General features: G+C 33.7%; 1 long non-coding RNA gene across 1 annotated transcript; it reads left to right on the forward strand.

Annotated features, from left to right (window-relative positions):
• Positions 1–1,040: 1,040 nt before the first annotated feature.
• Positions 1,041–1,289, forward strand: LOC136971512 (uncharacterized). Its single transcript, XR_010880174.1, has 2 exons — positions 1,041–1,098; positions 1,179–1,289. It is a non-coding gene; the product is annotated as an uncharacterized lncRNA (long non-coding RNA).
• The last annotated feature ends 15,493 nt before the right edge of the window (positions 1,290–16,782 follow it).

The raw sequence follows: 16,782 nt of genomic DNA on the forward strand, positions 1-16,782 counted from the left end.
ATGTGGAGATTGTTATGATAGAAATAGATAAGAAAATTAAAGACGTAAAAGGCATAATGTTTTATAATAGGTACGGTACATAGATGACTGCATAATTATATTTGATGGTAGGCAGACTAGCGAAAATTTAATTTTAAAACAGGCTAATGCTATAGAGGAAAATATAACAGAGGAGACAAAACGAAAATGAGACGCACGTTCTAACCTAACCTAACCTATTCCAATAAACTGGTTGGCAGCAGTGGCGTAGCGTAGTGGGGGCGATAGGGCGGCACTTTTAGGGGGCAGCATAATTTCACAATAAATAATATCATCTTGTAAAAATACCTAAATAAGGGTGCGGCGAAATTTTCCTCCGCCCTGAGTGGCTGACACCCACACTACGCCACTGGTTGGCAGTAATTATGGTAATTTATTAGAATAGAATAGGTTAGGTTAGGTTAGAATGTGCGTCCCCACTGTTTCTTTTCTTCTGTTTGCTGGAATCGGAGGTGAGCTGCCAATTTGACTACCTAAGGTAAATCTAACCCTTTATTTAAGAGATATTTATATCATAGGTCAGATAAGAAACTTGAATTAGTGGACGAAAAAGAAGTTGTTTATTCGTTTAATTGCAGTTGTGATCCTACTAAAACTTATATAGGGGAGACAAAGAAAATTAGGGATCAGAATAAAGGAGCATATACATGCCATCAGAGGTAATTATGCAAATTCTGCAGTGGCAGAACACTAATAATTATGGTTGTCAAATAAAAATAGATACAGTAAAAATAAAGAAAAAAGAACCGAATAATTATAAAAGGTAGTTATACACAAATGAAAAAAATTGAATAAACAATAATTTAGGCAGAATAATCCACCAATTATGGGCAGCCATCGTAGATAATGAATGAGTATTAATAGCTTGATAAGTTCGACATGCGTCACTATTGTGTAACTTGATAGAACGAACATTATAAAGATAAACTTTTTAACAGAATTGGTAGTTTTAACATGTTTTTAATAACGAAACATTTTTAATTTTTACATAGGAGTATGAAGCAAAATAAAATTAAATATAAAAACCAATTATTGTTGATAACAGGATGTCTGTATATGGTAAGTTTATAATTCTATTGTCGATAAACCATTTTTATTTATTTTTTCTTAATTATTTATTTATTATTTATTATTTATAGTCAAAAATTGTAATCCTTGTAATCCTGCTGATGACGGGCTATCACAGATGATAATCATTACGTGTGTACAGGTAGCTTAATAAAGAGAGAGTGTTTTCTCTGGAAACATTTCCTCATTCTTGTGTAAATGCTTAATACCAGTATAATTCTCCTGTTACTGATTAATGTCCGTGTTGACAAATATATAATAAAAAGAAAAACATCCTGTTTGCCCTACGAATTTCAATGTAGAGTTTGGATGTTTGCAATTGTTAAAAGAACTAATACGGCAGTACGATGACCATAAACGTGAAAATACACGAATAGGAGCAAGGATGTGCTCGCCACCACTCGGTTGCTTTATTGTGGGCCTGTCCGAACCCATAATGGGCTTGCTAAATGAGGGCCTCTTGAGGCCCACAAAGCGGAAAGAGTAAAAACAAGAAACCTTAGTGAGACCAAAGTGTAGATCAAGGTTCAAGAGAAAGCATTGTCCATGATGGTACAGTGTAGATATACACTGCACCATTTTTAAATGATATAAACATAGACATGTTTATTTAAAACATGAAGTAAATGGCCAATTTCTTTTTCTCCTTCCATTTCCTAAAATTCCAATTTATCAAAATAAATTTCAAGAATTGATTTTATAATAAACGCTTCACTTATTCATATTTCCGTAAATATTTGCAGAAAGAAAGAGAACAAAGGTTCCTTTATTCACTTCTGTTTATTCTGTTGCTGCTTTTTTTCCAGAAGTTTGACATTATGACTTTTCTCAAAAGTTATTATGTGTCCTTTCCTACGTCAGATTCTGCATCATCCATTTTTTGTTCCTGTAAATTTCCTCTAACACTTCCGTCATAATTTTTCAATCTGAAACTGGAAATCTTGTATCTAGTTACAGCGGTAAGATAATAGAGACATTTAAACGTAAGCAATCGATATGGATAGCTTCGATAAATGGAAACCTCTGTTAAACAGCATGTTGCTCGTCGGTTTAAAAATGGAAGGAAAGACATTTCATCTTCACGCAGTCGTTCTATTAATCTTAGATACAAGATAAGAATTTTGCTATCTCATCAAAATTATCAATGGCATTGTCTCCAAGGAACTACTTGTTAATATTTCTGTCTCGGCATTTCTTCTCTATTCTCAAATAGTCTCGATGGTATTGTCTTACCGTTTTCACCTGGACAGAGAAAAAGTTCGAAAGCTCATTGCAGGAATTCATAGAATTTCACATAGCAGCGGTGCCAACGAGAAAATTTTGACAATTCGAGTTGCGTTGATATGGATTAGCGCCGCTGTATTTAACGCCTGTCATATGTGGGCTATTTTCCTTTTCGATTATCACTTTATTTCACACTCGAGTTTAAAATCGATTTACTCGGAATTAAACGAGAATATCTGTTACGCGTTTAACTTTTCTTTGACATTTCTGTATTCCATAGTATTTCTCATACCAGAAAATTTCTTTACTTTGAAGTAATATGTCGGGAGATCGAACACGCCTTTCGAATTTTACGTTGTTAAGTGATTAGAAGCAGTAAAAATAACTCACAGATTGCTACAGAAATGAGTGCATTAATTGAATATTTGAAGGATATTCGAGATTTATACTCTTTGCAGCTATTCTTATGGACCATTCAAGTGGGGGAAGAATATTGATATACATTGCACGTTTTTTGAAGTATCCCGATCATAACATTTGGTTAAATTTTTCAAAGATTATTTTTATTTCGGGATTTTCATTTTTCCAGTTTGCTAATATATGTTTCTGTGCAGCTAACGTTTACGAGGAAAGAAGATCCGTTTGCAACACACTTTATAAGAAGTCCAGATTGTACAGTGAAGAAATGAGGCAATGTGCCTTTCGATTCTACATAAAGAATAGACAGGAATTTCCCTGTTTGTCTGCCTGGGGAATGTTTAATATAGATAAAAGCTTAATTCTTTCTATTGTAAACTTATTAATAACCTATATCATTGTTTTCTATCAGCTCAGTAATGCCAATAATAATTAAATATTTCACGCAGGTAAATATATTGCCAGTTATTCTGTAGTATTTTCCAAGATTATTAATTCGTGATAATAAAATTTTCATAAGTATTTTAAATAGATGTATCTGGTATTGTTTGCAAGATAACAATGTACAGTCAAACCTGTTTTTATGCGGGGGATAGGGACCGCATTAAAAAAAACGCATTAAAAAAAATCTCACAAAACTTCACGAATGGCTGTAAATAATAGTTTTCGCAACACAATTAAAAAATAATTTTTTTATGCGGTCAACAGGGACCGCATAAAAAAAGTCTCACATAGAAAATAACTCAAAACCGTACGAAATAGAATTTATTGACAACAGATGTCAGCACTCGACTGCATCGTCTGGTCTATCGTCTGTTTTACATATTTTTGTCCAGGTGGTGTTTTGTTGACTTAAAAAGTAAATTATTTCATTTTTCGCATATTCATGCAATAATATTACTATAATAAGTGCATTTATGCTATAATAAGTTTATTTAGCTATAATAAGTCAACGTGAGACATGACGAATCGCACGAGACTAGTCGCCAACTATACCGCACAAATTAAAAATTCGCATTAAAAAAATCGCACAAATAAAAATCGCACATAAAAAGAGCGCATAAAAACAGGTTTGACTGTATTTTCATAAAATTAGCATTAGATACCACCTCTAAAAAGTCAGAAATTAGTTGTCAACCATTGAATTTTTTGTGATTAATAGACTCGTATGTTTTTGATCATTATAATAGTGTGTGTAAATGTGACAATCAATGTTAAATAAAATTATCACGCTGAAAGTACATAGTTGAAAGATATTCAATATATATTTTCTTGATACAGGGAGGAAATGAAGAACAATTTGTGGTGAAGTTATTCGTGATAAAGTTTGCAGAGATATCCTAGGCCATCATTTTTCGAAAGATCTTTCTCATTCTTATCAGATAGGCTGTTTATAAGGTGAGATCTCGCCGCCAATTTTTATTGGCCTTCTCCACTTCTCTCAATGCCATCGTGGGTACTGTTGAATGATCTTAAGACCAAAGTGTAGATTTACAGGTAGAGATAAATTGGGCAATGGGTTTTAGTGTTCCTCACACGTCTTCTGTCTTCTAATGAAAAGTGAAATTTATCTTTGGATTTACGCAGTTATTATAAATAAATTTTACCAAATTTGTCATTTTTGATACTTTAGTACTTGGAATTTTGAAAAATCCAGCAACGTGTTGCATTAGTTTCCCGGAAAACAAATTTTAAATTGTATGCGACACCATCTGTTATGAGTTTTTATAAGTAATTTTTCCAACTTATGTGTGAAAATGAGGACTACAAACATGTTTTACTGTACTACACCTAAACAATTACTTTCTGAGAGTTTATTTTCAATATTTCTCTAATAAAGAACAAAATTAGAGAGGAATTTTTAAAATATTGTAAATGCCAATAACGAGTAAAATTTTCATCAAGATTTATCCCGCTCGAAATACGAGAAATGACCCCGTGTCTTCTCACTCTCGTGTGTTTTGTTCTTCAAAATTTAGTAGCATCAATACTCCTTAACTACAATTCAAAACACGTTTGCATTATGGCCATACTCTGGCAACAGTCACACAGACTACGTTATAATGGACTGCCCAAGGTATAGACATTTGTTGCTTAATTTGTCGTTTTTATACAACAATGGCATGTTACAGGTTTACAGGTCACAGGAAACTCTGAATTAGGAGGCCCCATGCACAGTGTTGAATATGGTCAAGAGGGGAGATACAGGGGAATCGTGTATCTCGAGAAAGATATGACTTAATAACGATTAAAATCATCATTAACGTTTACATATCTTGATTATTAAATTTCGTCTTTAGATAATTTTTTAGTCGATTCAAGAAGACGTAGTCTGTTCAAAAAGTAATTTTTGGGTCCACCATTTATTTCTTAACTGTGTTCTAGAACACCCTTTGACAACCGGACCTTTCCTTTGAGGCTGCTAGGCCGCCGGGTTAAAATAGTTCCTTTAAAAAAACACAATAAAACATCCAAATTAAAACAAAGGTAAAAATTCAGAAATTGGCGGATCTTACAGACATCTTCAATTTTAATCTAGATTAAAATCAATTTCGTCAAATCAAATCAAAGACATCTTCAATTTTAATCGGCGGCCTAGCAGCCTCAAAGGAAAGGTCCGGTCGTCAAAGGGTGTTCTAGAACACAGTTAAGGGGTTTACATATCTTATTAAAATCACCCCTATTCTCAAAATTAAGCTTTTTGCCATTTTATAGTAATTAAAATTATAAAAGCTTTTAATAATAAACTCTTATAACAGACTGCGCCACACAGAAATTTATCATATTGTAATTAAAATCATGAAAGTCAAATTCTCAATAAAATTTTATAACGGCCGGGAAAGTTATGAAACTCGTTGCTGCATTTTTTTTTAAATAGAATGGAACAAACTATTTTTAACAAAACATAATTAATTTTAAAAAATTGCACTTAGAACAAAATTGAAAGAAAAATTTCAAGACAATACACGGATGTCATATGAATAGGTATTTATTAAATTCATAATACAGTAATCATATTCTTTTGGTGGTATATCCTTTAAGTTTAAGTTCTTTGCTGTGCCAATGCACCCGACACCTGATTCAGACCAATAATGTCGGTTGCAGATGATGTGCCAAATTTAAATTTTGAAAATTTTACTACGGTACTCAGTTCACAAAACATTGGTTTGGGACCCTCTAGTGGTGGGTCCTAGGCAATTGATCCATTTTTTCATAGGATAACGTGCCACTAAAGAAATGTTTTTAAACTGTACAAATTATTATGAATACATTTGCTATTACAGTGGTACTTCGGTATACGTCTGCTTTAGAATACGTGCTGTTTGGACGAAACAAATTTTGCTCGGTATACGACTTAATTCAATTATACGCGCCGTCTATGAACAAATAGCACTATCGGTATACTAGACCAAACTAGACGTTCACGGTGCCATGGTCTATAACTTTGTTAAATTTCTCCTGATTTTAATTTGTAAGTAAAACTTTTTATTAATCATGAATTGCAAAAAGGCAAATGAAAAGCAACAGAAAACTAAAAAATGACTAGAATCACAATGGACCTGAAAAAAAGATTGTTGAGAAATAAGAAGGGAGCATGGGTGTTCGAGATTTAACTGTTGCATACCGTATTTCGGAATGACGATATCGACAATCTTGAAAAATAAAGACATTATTACATCTGCTAACGTTGCAAAAAGGGTTAAAATACATTATTACTTTGCAAACGATACCAAATATGTGAGTGCAAAATACACTCTTGCACAGAAAAAGAAGTGATTATAATTTTGGAACAGTTGGATAATTTATTCCAGAAAAAGAGATTCATGGAGTGAGGAATCGATAAGACGTTGGCCCACCTCTTGCCTGAATACAATCTGTTATCCAGCGTGGCACTGACAGATAGTGTCCTGAGGGATTTCTTGGCAAATAGTGTTCAATTGTTGGGCTGTCATCGACATTCTCAGATGCTCTTAGACGACACCCCATCAGGCTCCAAATGTGCTCAATTGGAGAACGATTTGGCTGGCAAGAAAGGCTGTCACAACCACGACGAGATTCACAAAAGAGGCGTGTCGTGTGTGTCAGGGCATTGTCTTCTTGGAAAGTATACCCTGGGTGGTTGAAACAAATGTTACAACAGCTCTCAGAATGTCGTCAATGTTTTGTTGTGCTATGAGGGTGTGATGAAATACCACTAAGCGTATCCGGCCATCAAAAGAAATGTCCCAAATCATAATTTTCCTGTTTTCTGGGCCGTGTGGTGTTCAACATTAAAAGTAGGATTTCAGCGACGGCTACAGTGCTTCTAAACATGTTTACATTGGTTGTCAGGACTCAGTTCAAAGTGGGACTCGTTACAGAAAATGACTTGTCTCCAATGAAAATAATTTCACATTAATGAATTTGGCATCACTGCAATCGTATTTGATTATGCGGTATCGAGGCAGAACCTATGCTCACCATATCCATTATTAGGCATAATGGATATGGTGAGCATAAGTTCGCTCATGTAACAATAGTCCTGGTGGATATTTCGTCAATGGTCATTGGACGGTCGACAGTGACGATTCTGATGCTGTTACAGAGGCTCGAACAATCTCTCTGTCTAGCCGTCTTTTCCTCAATCTAGGTCATCAGATGCCTGCTATTTATGAACGTTGCCATTCATGCCAGATATATTAACTAATTGACGTATCACTCTAACCCAAATGTTGGGCGATACGTCAATTTGTTCATCCACCCTGTTTCACTCTGATGACATTTCTTTCTTCAAAATCGATATTATGATTGTAGTGGACACAACTTCGATGACAAGGGCATTGTTCACAATCAACAACGATCAGTGAAAACTCCACTGGAAATTCAGTTTCTCAAAGAAAGAATCACTATTGGTATACACCATCATAATGTGCACTTCCAATGGGCTATAGCTCAGACCCTTTATTTATTGAGTGTTAACTTTTTATCATTTCCATATTCAATCAAAAGGTATTTGAATACGGCATTTCATTGCAATTGGATTTTTTGGGAATATGTCAGTGTTTTTTTTCAAAGACTTAATTAGATTTGAAAATATAAGTTTTATATTTTGGTAAACACAATAATGAAATATCTGGCAACAAATTTACGTTTGCGCGATAGTTAATTATTATTGACATTACTAAACTGATAGAAAACAATGATATAGGTTATTAATAGGTTTACAATAGAAAGAATTAAGCTTTTATCTATATTAAACATTCCCCAGGCAGACAAACAGGGAAATTCCTGTCTATTCTTTATGTAGAATCGAAAGGCACATTGCCTCATTTTTTCACTGTACAATCTGGACTTCTTATAAAGTGCGTTGCAAACGGATCTTCCTTCCTCGTAAACGTTAGCTGCACAGAAACATATATTAGCAAACTGGAAAAATGAAAATCCCGAAATAAAAATAATCTTTGAAAAATTTAACCAAATGTTATGATTGGGATACTTCAAAAAACGTGCAATGTATATCAATATTCTTCCCCCACTTGAATGGTCCATAAGAATAGCTGCAAAGAGTATAAATCTCGAATATCCTTCAGATATTCAATTAATGCACTCATTTCTGTAGCAATCTGTGAGTTATTTTTACTGCTTCTAATCACTTGACAACGTAAAATTCGAAAGGCGTGTTCGATCTCCCGACAAATTACTTCAAAGTAAAGAAATACGAAATTTTCTGGTATGAGAAATACTATGGAATATACAAATGTCAAAGAAAAGTTGAACGCGTAAGAGATATTTTCGTTTAATTCTGAGTAAATCGATTTTAAACTCGAGTGTGGAATAAAGTGATAATCGAAAAGTAAAATAGCCGACATATGACAGGCGTTAAATACAGCACCGCTAATCCATATCAACGCAACTCGAATTGTCAAAATTTTCTTGTTGGCACCGCTGCTATGTGAAATTCTATGAATTCCTGCAATGAGCTTTCGAACTTCTTCTCTGTCCAGGTGAAAACGGTAAAATGATACCATCGATACTATTTGAGAATAGAGAAGAAATGCTGGGACAGAAATATTAACAAATAGTTCCTTGGAGACAATGCCATTGATAATTTTGATGAGATAGATACAAGATAAGAATTTTGCTAAGATTAATAGAACGACTGCGTGAAGATGAAATGTCTTTCCTTCCATTTTTAAACCGACGAGCGACATGCTGTTTAACAGAGGTTTCCATTTATCGAAGCTATCCATATCGATTGCATACGTTTAAATGTCTCTATTATCTTACCGCTGTAACTAGATACACGATTTCCAGTTTCAGACTGAAATATTATGACGGAAGTGTTAGAGGAAATTTACAGGAACAAAAAGTGGACGACGCAGAATGTGACGTAGGAAAGGACACATTAACATTAAGTCTCTTCTGAGAAGAAGTTATTAACTCATTTGTTGTATATGAAGAAAAGCAGCAACAGAATAAACACAAGTGAATAAAGGAACCATTGTTCTCCCTCTTTTCGCAAATATTTACAGAAGTATAATTATGTCAAGCGTTTATTATAAAAATCAATTTTCAAAAATACTGTCAAAAATTATTTCTATAAATTCGAAATTCTAAGAAATGTAATGACAAAACTTAATTGCTAATGTATTTGATGTTTTAATTAAAGATGTATATGTTGGTTTGATTGAAAAATCCTGCAATGAGTTGCCTAACTTGTCCGGTTACCATTGGTGGCGCTATCTGTTATCATATTTTATTTTTAAAATGTTTATATTTTTAGTTATTAAAAATTGTCAAAAACCTTAATTTTGAAGGTAAGGATGGGTTTTATTAAAAATTGTAAATGCTAATAACGAATAATATCGTTATTTAGTCTAACCCTAGCGGAGATACACATGACCCTTATTATCTCTCTTGTCTCCACGATCTTTAGCCATTGAGATTTAACAGCATCGATCTCCCTGCAAAATTTCAGATAACAACTGCGCTTTTTGTCGATGATAAGCTTTAAATGGGCGAAGCAAATCGTTCCCCCACAAACACACTAACATCCATACATTTAGAAAAAATACCCGAATTTTTTTGAATAGCTCGACGTTTCAAGGGGTTCTGAGCCCAAAAATGTAAAAATTATGGGTCAGTTTTTGACCGATTGCCATATTTTTTCTCTGTTATAACAGATGGAAAAGTAAAAATGATTCAGCGTACATTTACAATAAACGGAATAATTTCATATAGTTCTGTAACATCACAACTGAATACATAAATCTTAATTGAAAATGTATTCGTTAAATCTTGATCTTTATTAAGGTTTATCACGATCCTCATTCACTTTTCTTAGAACATTCAACTGCTGCAAAAAGCGCTTGAACAAATGCACAAACGAAAAACAAATAAATAATTATTGTTGTTGTTCAAAATTTCTCCCTGAAAGCATGCCACCTGGGCAGATTGCCCAAGTGTTGCGTTGCCATAACTTAATAAAGAAACAAGCACGTGGAAGTGCTCATTATAATGGTGTATAAGTTATGGACCAAGTGATTAATATGGGCATAATGACCAAGCATTATGAATAATAGCCAGCAAAATCGGGCATTGTAATAAATTTCAATAATTTATCAAATTGACCAGTCATTATAAATACTGCTATCACCTAGTCGGGCAAAGTGATAATACGTTGAGGAGTTATCATCCAACATGCTGTAGTCAATCAGCGTGTGGTATTGATTTTAGTACCGAATTTGGCGGCAGTCGCGACTGTTTGTGCTTTCGCGGATTCCTCCCGGAGGGGAGCCGCAGGCGGGCCGCCGATTGTTTAATTAATGTTACTAGTTATTGATTCACGGTAGGAAAGCCTGTTAATTCGTGCTGGGATAGTTTGGAATTCACGATTATTCTTAAGTGTACTATACGTCTCGGCCGTGGATATACAGGTTTACATGTTAACCATAAAAGACGGCGAGGTTCTAGGATTGCAAGATTGAGCTACAAGTAACGGATTGAGATACTTGTAGGGCTCTAGGATACTAGATGTGGGCAACTTACTACTTTTTGGACTATTTTAAAAATATTTTGAATTAAGTTTCGAGGAATCTCGCCACCTGTGAAGATCAAAATCCTATTAAGTACATTGTTACACTGTTTTGGCCGATCGGTATGCAACCATGATACGATAAGAATTTCGAAATAATCCTATTTTCAAGAACATTTACTTATATTGTCATTCAAAAAACTCAAATTTCTTGTTAGATCCTATTGTCGCATTTTACAACTTCTCAATCGAACTGTTCTAGCAATTTTTTGTATAATTTGACATATTTTTCAGTTTCAAGAGTCCCGTGAAAACTGAATGCAAAGTACTCATCATCTGAAAATAGAAAAGAGTTTTAATATTAATATTATCTGTTGTAAAACATGACTAAATTGTCAACGCAGTTACCCTAAAAGGTATTCTTTTGTCAACGTTGTAGAAACCCCCGATTTTCAGACTTAGTGGAATTTTGCCGAATCGTTTCATGAAATCCAAAATCTACGTGAAAGAGAAAAATCATAATGTAAATCCTTAACATATATTAGTAGAGTAACTTACTTATTTACAATAAATACTTTTAGTTTCTGTTCCAATGGCATATTGCAATATGCAAATTTTCTGATATCTCGAAACATATTCTGCATCTGAAAAATACAGAATCAGAAGTATAAAATGAAAACGTTTGCTATCCTTTCATAAAATATCTTACCGTGAAAGCAAAAGAGCACAATAGGCACAATAGAAACACCACCATCATTAACATCCAATATCGTGTAAGTTTGTTTACTTCTGAGGAAATAAATGCATAATACCAGAAACTTGTGCTCCACAACAAACCAAAGTACATAATGCGGAATGGAATTTTTAATTTCGTGTTAAATTGTTCGACGAAAAGCCACATCGTGTTTTAACAAATTTTATCGTTTTCTCCCTGAAGTTTGGATCTATTAAATTGAATTCATTAACCAGTTGTTCGAATTCTTTGGTACTGATAAACAGCACGAGAAGTGAACAAACAAAGCGAAAACAAGACCCCCAATATGCAAATTCATGGAGATTTCAATTTCCACACAACAAAAAGCCGCTTCTGCCTGAAACTTTTTCATATTATCTATCGCAGGATAATAGAATAAGATATTTCCAACACGAAAATGAACAACAGAAATCATTACAATGGTAAAGCAGATAAGAGAAAAATTCTCGACTAAGGCATTATTTTCATTTATCACTTTTTGTCGAAAGTATTCGTTTCTTAATTCTTTTATTAAGATGATTTTGTTGTTCTTTATGGATGTAAAACCAAAAGAATACATTATGAATAAAGCTGCAAGAACGGCTTTGGTTCGTCATTCTTTACTTCGTCGTACCATCCGATGCAAGGGGCTTTCTCGCTCAAACAGGGTATTGCCTGCCATAATAAAATCACGGAATGCTGCCACACGATGAACTGGACAAGTTGTATGTATACATTTTTGAATTTTCCAAATTTCCCAGATTCCTGTGTGCAATGGGATGCACTGTAAGGTTCCAAACCGAAGATAACGGCGATTGTGCTAAAAGGTTTTAAGAAGCAACTCGTGAAAACTCTCTTGAGATTTGGCATTCAAGTTCAACACTTTCTGTCTTTTCTTCATTATTTAGAAATCTTTTTGTTATCTGATTATCGAATATCACTTAGATTTAGAATTTTGAATCAGAAATTGTGGTATTGTGAAAGAAAGTTCATCCGCTGTTTCTAAACTGAAGAGTGGCGCAATAGTCTTGTTAAATGTATTAAATAGTGGAAGATAATATGACTAGTACGTTAATAAATCAAATGTTTAATTATTTAAATGGGCCATTATTGTCTAGTTTTTATTACTTGCAACAATTACCTTAACAATAGTTATAACCTGAATACGATTATAAAATATTTGGACATTGGATTTCTAAATTAAAATATCGGTTATTTTACTTTTTGACTTATTGTATTTAATTTTCTCGGAACTAAAATTAATAAAAATCAAATCAGTCATCAGTGTACGTACTGTAGAGAAATAAAGAATATTTGAAATGTGTTAGATTGATCACTCGGTGTGTTAACAACGGTTCTAATCGTTCTTAAGTGTAGGCAAACCAATATTTTGGCGCCTTCCTCAGTAGGATTTACAAGACACTGTAAACGTAATTGTAAGACCTATGTAAGCTGTAAGATAACAATTCCCAAATGAGAACTAGTAATTTTTATAATACAAATGTTACAAAATACTTTACACAATTACTTGTTATAAGGAACCAGTAAAAATAAATTAATTTGCATATGGGGCACTTCTACATTCTGGCAAACATCTTCAACATTGTTTTAGAGTTCTTTTATGGCCGTTTGCATTTATATTAAAAATTGGAATTATGGTATTTAATACTAATTTAAACACCATCTTCATAGGAAACGAATAATTATTTATTTGGACATCGTCACGATGACAGGCTGCGAGTTCTAATTAATTTATTTTAAAATATATGCTCTCTACCTGAAATTAGTAGTGGTTCGCTGCTGCACATATACTTACACAATAGAGTCGTCTATATAACTGCTATCAGAGGAAAATTTTGAATTTAAATGCGAAGACTTCCGCTTTACATCGGACGTTCGTATATAAATAATTAAGGCCCATTGCCCTTACTGTTTCAACATCTTTTATGCTTTTATGTATTTATGTATCTCTGTTTTCAACATTTACGATGGCAGGCGGTGGGAATTTATAAATGTACAATTTTTTGTTAAATGCAACCCAGTAATTGGTATTTATTTTAAATGATTTTTGACGCATGCATTAAGTTTTCAACACTTCATTCCCTGAGAAACCCAAACCAGGCCAGACATACGAAGCTATTTGTTATGTAATCATAACAACAATAAATTTAATATTGTAAAAATAATTAAAGTTTTGAATGGAACTTTCCTGCTTCTGTAAGAGATATCTTATAAAAATTAACAGAAACCTGAATGAAAGTCTTTTTAAAATTCAAGGAAAAATTCTTAAGTTGCCATACGATCATCTATTATCTGAATTATTCAATATCTGAAGTTGTTCAGAGAGTTATATAATTTGACGGTTGAAGATCAGGTGATAAAATAGCCTATTGTCTTATATATATAACAGAGGCAATCGGTCAACAAATGGCTACCGATTCCAAATGTTTTATAACATTTCATAATAAAATTAGTTATAAAACTCATTCTTACCTACGTAATTAAGCTTTTACTCGTCTCATAATAATTGAAAGTATAAAACATTTTATAGTAAAATATGATAACAGATAGCGCCAGTAAATTTTGCCGAGAAAGTTAAGCAACTTGATAAACATTTTCTATAATGAATATTTACACGTGTTTATAGTTTACGCCGCTCAAGTATAATTTCCGAAAGAAAAAACAAAACAAATGTGTTTGGTTAATTTAAAATAAATTTGCGATAGTGAGCTTTGCAGTATTCTTTCTGCAATAATATGGGTATTTGTGAGTAAATATAAAAGTTAAAAATTAGTAGATTGTTTTTTCTTATTATCGGTTTCAATAGTGACAATTTTCCAACAAAAATTTAGAGAAAACAAAAGAATTTTTGGTTAATGTAACCCTTGGTGCCAAGATGGCGGCTCGTCTCTGATTCCAGCAAGGAATCAGTGGGACGCACGTTCTAACCTAACCTAACCCATTTTAATAAATTACCTTAATTATTAGCAACCAAATTATTAGAATAGGTTAGGTTAGAACGTGCGTCCCACTGTTTCCTTGCTGGAATCAGAGACGAGCCGCCATTTTGGCACCAAGGGTTACATTAACCGAATTTTTAAAATCTTCTATACCTACAGATTTAATTTCTAAAACGACAGACCAAAAATAATTTGAAGGTTGCAGATAAGCATAATAAAATTCGCGGAACGACTTCAGTTGTTCACAAAGACAATGGCTAATAATACGCAAAAGTTTACCTTGAATTTAAATACTTTTCTGTCATTTTGCCAAAAGAGTAACTACCGTAGAAATAAAAACTATCATCAAGAAAATACGGTTATTCTTTAAAGTATTAAATGTGTTATTTTATGATTAATAGACAATAATACTTTTAATGATGTTAATAGGAATCTATCTGTTATGTTTAACCATAGTAATTAATCAAATGTAGAACACTAATTCGAAACTTTCGTAAGATTGAGGTGTGTTTTGAAAACAGGTTTTCATTTAATACGACTAAATTTAAAATATTACTTTACAAATGAATTAATTATTGTTGCATATAAAAACTACGAAGGTTACGAGATAAATCGTTCAATTTTGTTCATGAGTAAGTTGCCACGTGGCTTCCTCTCTCCCCTCACTTCCTGACACTAAATTACCGAAATTTCAAAGCGTCAATTCCGACAATAAACAAAGTAAACTGCAAAATTTAAAAAAGTTTTGAAGAATAGTACAGGAGTTATTAAGCTTCAAAGTCGATACGCACGGTCACACACACTAATATATACAGAAGAACCAACCAAAGTCTCGAGTCTGAAAATGTAAACATTTTTTGGGGGGGTTATTGCTACACTATTCTTTTATATAACAGCGGGGATAGAAAGAGTAGTAGAAAAAATACAAAATTTAATTATAAGTGTAGAAAATCGAGTTTTGTCCTTCACCTATAATTAACTTGAATCATTATTTACAAATAAAAATTCAAGTAACATTTATTCACTTCAAAACGGGTTTGCTGCATACCATACGATCAGTCAAGAGTTACATTTCTACAGAAGGAAATAATTATCGACACAATGGAAAAGTGACTTTTGAAAAAAAAAATAATAATACTTCCTCAATATTTAAATTAAAAAGTTAAAAATACACGTATAAACATACGAAACGTCAGAAAAAGTTTATAAATTTAATATTGAAGCGTACACACGAAAAGTTCGGGATACAAATGAAAACATTTATTGTTACATAAAAAAAAGTGAGTATTAGACAATAGGATTTGTTTATTTCTGATTATAAGGGTCTACTAGTGGCCGAGCGGTTCTGTCGCTAAACACCGGGATTCGCGCCGCGCTCGGACGGGATGGCCACGTGGAGTTTTCCGGGTTTTTTCCATGTTTGTAACACCTGAATAGGGGCCAGTTTCCCTTACATGACTCCCGGAAGGCGTTTTCCCTCGCGTAACACCGTGCCTCAGAAAAGGCAACGAGAAACCACTCTGGATGTAACTTTCCCTAGAAACACCGCGGCGCATTACTAACTACTTACTAATAGGCGCCAGGTGTCGCCGACGTCAGACGGTTCAGACCTGAAGTTTGTGTATAGTAATCAAATTCCTTGGGCTCTACGCTTTCTGCAGTTGGCCTTAATTTTCATCGATCGAACTCCGATTAACAAATAACAATAGCAATGTGTAGATCTGAAATTTGCAGCCAAATTACACTTAATTTTTTAACAATTGCTCGTGTGATTAATTTTGGGGAAATTAATAGAATGGAATCAAGGATAATTAGCATTAGAAAAAATATAATTTTATAATATCTCGAGGCAAAATCTTTTGAAATTCGGTGCTCATAAACAGTATTGCGTCACGGCCGGATGGCCGAGCGGTAAAGGTGGCAGCCTACCGCTCTGGGGGACCCGGGATCGAATCCGACGGGTCGAATAATCCCCAGGAATTTTTCGGGGGTAATCCGTTCGGATATGTCGGGCCCCGTCCCTCACCACCCGGTCGCCCCATTGTGGGCCTGGCCGAACCCATAATGGGCCTACTAAAAGAGGCCCTCTTAGTGCCCACAGGGCGGAAAGAGTAAAAAAAAAAAAAACAGTATTGCGTCAAAGGCTACCACGAAAGAGTTTTACCCGATGTTTTATTTGTTAATAAGCATTCCCTTGTTTGTAGCATGCGCGTGTAGTACACGAGGATGAAGAAAATTAACTCAGATATAATATCTTAAGAGTTTGATTTAGTGTGATGGATTCTGCATTAATTATATTAAATTTGCTACACATACCTGAATATACA

Source organism: Centruroides vittatus, unplaced genomic scaffold (assembly GCF_030686945.1).
Source record: "Centruroides vittatus isolate TY-2023 unplaced genomic scaffold, ASM3068694v2 contig_257, whole genome shotgun sequence".
Taxonomy (NCBI): Eukaryota; Metazoa; Arthropoda; class Arachnida; order Scorpiones; family Buthidae; genus Centruroides; species Centruroides vittatus.